Source organism: Schistocerca nitens, chromosome 2, assembly GCF_023898315.1.
Source record: "Schistocerca nitens isolate TAMUIC-IGC-003100 chromosome 2, iqSchNite1.1, whole genome shotgun sequence".
Lineage (NCBI taxonomy): Eukaryota > Metazoa > Arthropoda > Insecta > Orthoptera > Acrididae > Schistocerca > Schistocerca nitens.
Genome location: NC_064615.1, coordinates 307,930,019 through 307,934,148, shown reverse-complemented (window position 1 = coordinate 307,934,148; position 4,130 = coordinate 307,930,019).

Genomic DNA, 4,130 nt, shown 5'->3' with positions numbered 1-4,130 from the left:
TCCTCAGGATTCCACAGACTCCTCCTCTGACTAAACTTATCAAATTCTCAGAGTCCACGTTTCCTCACGTGTCAGCCAGTATCACAGAACAAAGCAAACTGATTTGAATTTCACCGATTGCCGTCCAAAATGTGCACGTTCAGGCGGTGAGGTAAGCTATATCATGACGGCGCACGTAGTGGTGGACTCATTTTGAAAAGATCTGCTTTCTTCGGCCGACGTCGGTCGTGGGCGGAATCCATCAATATCGATACCACTGTTGAGAATTTCACAAAAAAATCGTTATTTAACTTAACTATCCATTATATAGACTGGAACTGTTGTCTTATCAATAGGATTCTATTCACCAGAAAATTCTCTCATGAATCTGAGACAGCAAAAAATATTAAAAAGGAAATATTACAGGAAAGTTAGAAAAATAGGGCTAACATCTGAAATGTAGATAGCTGTAACATTTGTGACCGACGATGTTGCCAAGATCGTAAAAGCATTGTCCCTTGCGAAAGTAGAGCGACTGGTATTTTTCTACTTATTCCCTTAATGTTGTTCTGAAGCCACATTTACTCTGAAACCGGCATATCTAAACCTTTATGGTGTAACTGGGCAGAAGATTGTAGTTTTGGATCGCCTTGCTGTTTCTTTTGCAAGATATTCCGACAGTTGCTTAGAAGACTCATCGACAGAAGTTGTAACACAAACGACAAGAGTACTGAAGCCTTCAGTAGCTGAACTGTAGAGTGTGAATCGTAATTTTGAACAAGTAAGTCACAGTGTCGTAGTAATATATCCTCATGTATTTTTTCGACAATATTATGAAAGTGTACTGCATATTTCGGAGATACGGTAAGTATTAAGATAGCGTGAACAGAAGAAAGTGGTGGAAGAGCTTCGCGAGCACGTCAATGAAGAATTAATAAATTTCATGCAACCAACTGAAAGTGCGGCAAGAGCGTGTGGAAACGCTCTGGAATGCTTTGATTTGAACTGGTGTCTGCACACTGAAGATAAAATTCAAGAATCTTCATTTTTGAAAGTAGTAAATGCACATGTCAGAGAAGAGATGGCAGGTTTAGATTGTTTGCAGCATAACCACAAGTGTAAACAGTTCGTTAAATTTTTCAAACATCTTGGAGTGGGGGACCGACTTGAAATTATCTTAACATAACTAATTTCTTATGTTTTTGCAGATAAGTCGTATTTTGGAGACTCGCTCCAAGCACAATTTAATTCTGTCTTCGTGGGAGCGACAAGTTGACCTTTAATTAGTGTGCTTTTGATTGTTTTCAAGGAAGAAACAGACAGAATGGAAGCTGAAAGAGCACCGACAGCTCAGTACATTTTGCTGTCATTCTCTAGGCTTGTGAAACATTGCGAACCCAAGGACAGCGAAAGTGCGGCAATGAGAAATCTCAAACGTGAATCGCGAGCTCTGTTGCGTGAGAAGTATGTACCACATACATTGCAAAAAATAGCAGTGTTGCGGTCACGTGATGACGGCTATGAGAATGGCGTGACAGCGACGAAGAAGAGGATGTAATTGAAGCCTACCTCATGGACAGTCCAGGAGATGACCAAGATCTGCTTAAATGCTGGCAGTCTAAGGTAATTTTTTAACTTCTGCTAGAATCAGGAAATTTTTTCATCAAAATAGGTCCATTTTCGGCAGTGATTTATTTTTACAAGTACATCGTTACCCTAAACTGGTGAATGGGGCCCAAAGATCTTGGGAATGCCAGTTACCAGTGATTCATCTGAACGAGTGTTCAACACAAGTGGACAATTACTTTCGGCAAAGAGCTCAAGTATGTCTTCAACAAATGTCGACAACATCCTGTTTCTGATCAGTTACCTGAAAAATTTCCAACAGAGGAGGAATTAGACACAACTTATTTTAGCTGTAGGAGGCTACCATGTAGCCATATTGAAGTTTTTTGGTCATTATAAATAAATTCTGTCCAAAATTTACAGTTTCACAGCTAAATCAATGCTCGTCAATAACATTCATATTCGATTATCACTTTAATTTTCATTGTACGTAATTGTACTCAGTTGTTGTGGTATTACAGGGATAATCTCAGGGATACTGCCTACATTTTCTCCGTACAAAACATTGATACCCCACAGTTAAATGTACTTTCTTATCTTCGTTAAAAGTGACATATCTCCCTAGGCAGACGAACTGTTGAACTCGTTGAAAAATATCATTTTTACTCACAATTCTGTTCTGTACCAGGTATTTCCAAGGGATGCCATTGCTTTAGTTTTGTATAGTCCTATTTTAAAATTATAATCCTTTCCAATAAAGTTAGAAAGATTTATCGATTTCTCTAGGTCCTCTTCAGAATGTGCCATTAATGCAATGTCATGAGCATATAATAGTATGCTAATATATTTATTTTTGTTTATATGGACTCCTTCTGGCGCTCTTTCTTTCCATTTTCTGGAGGTGTCTACACGAATAATAAAAGGATAGGCGATAAGTACATCCTTGTCTCACACCTTCGAAGCATACAGTTACTCAAAATAACACAACTTTTACATAATTTATAGAAAAGAAGTGAATCCACTTTATTCTCCTCCTATTCAAACGGCTTTAAGTTAAAATCCATGCACGTTTCATGTCGTTGGGACTATGCTGAGAGACTAGGGAAGACTGAAATGAATTGAGCTACCACGTTGTGAGGCTTAAAAAAATAAAAAAGAGCTGTCGAACAGGTGTGGCACATGGCACCACCGGACCGGCGTGACGTAGCCACCCGCGGAGTCTCGCAATCATATTGCTGCCAGCTGAATGTGGCGTGCTGCTGTTTGGCATGCCTCACGTGTGCGCTGTATAATGCCAATTTATTTACGAGACTTTCTCCATTTTTTGTGCGATCGTCTCTGTACACAGAAGAGTAATAAATGAGCCTGAGTTCAATATTCATTCTTTTGGTCTAGTGCAATATTTATTTACGACCAGCCAGAGAAGACATGATGCCCCATTACTAACTACTAGCGTTGAGTCACAAGTGACGCGCCGCGAGTCACATCGCTCGCTTGTACCACACGTCTATTAGCCGCTTGTCAGTCCACTGCACCGTATTCCCCGCACTCGGTGAGTGAGCGCCGCGTGTTGGCACATGAGGAAACAGCCAGGCGCGTGCTTCTGCGTGCGCGTGCTTAGCGAGTGATGGATACCGAGTGCTGCTCACGCGGTTTCGCCACGCGGCTGCAGGGTGTGGTAATGAAAGTCTTAATCCTGTCTCGCACATGAAAGCGAGACTGAGGACCTTATTTATTCTAACTTCATAAGTACTCCAGAGCAGAGAATCGCCCGGGAATAAGCACTTTCAAGTAAATCTGCGATTTTAATTTCTATCACGCGCCAGACATCGCTAAATGGGCGATTACAATGCGGCGACTGTGGCCATTCAAGGCGCGCGACGATAGCCAAGCACCGGACCAATACATCTCCTTTAAGCCATCCTCTCACGGAATATGAAAACACACGCGGACAAGGATCTGGTGACGTTATAGCGTGGAATTCCAAATTCCACTATACTGTAGAGCGTAAGATAAAGGATCTGGGTAGCTAGAGTTCTGCCTCGTGGAGAGGAATGTGACCAAGTAGATGTTGCATCCTTTTACGTCATAAGCAGAACATAGGAGCCATATTGTATGGCGCTAGACATCTTACTTTGTGTGTTTTCTTTCTCACAGAATACGTGGTACGCGTAAAGCTGTTTCCACGTATCAGAAAATTGAAGATATCTCGAGAACGCATCGTTTTAGATACGATTTGTTATAATAAAATGACAGGAAAGAGCATGTCGGGATGTTGCAGTTTCCTGTAGTTTGTACTGTTATAACTTGTGTGCTACGAAGGTATGCCGTTTCAGTGCTACAGCGCAATGACGATGTTTCAAAAGTACGTCTTTATTGGTACAATTTGCATATTAAATACCAAGTAATACTAGTTGTATAAAAAGTCTTTAGACGCTCCGTAGTAGAGAATGCTTGATTGACGTTTTAGCATAGACAATAGTGTCATTGCCTTCTGGGATTAAAAGTTGGTCTTCCAAAAACATTTTTTACCTTTTGTTTTCTAAAGGATTATGGGCCTTTCATACTCCTTTAATATATATATA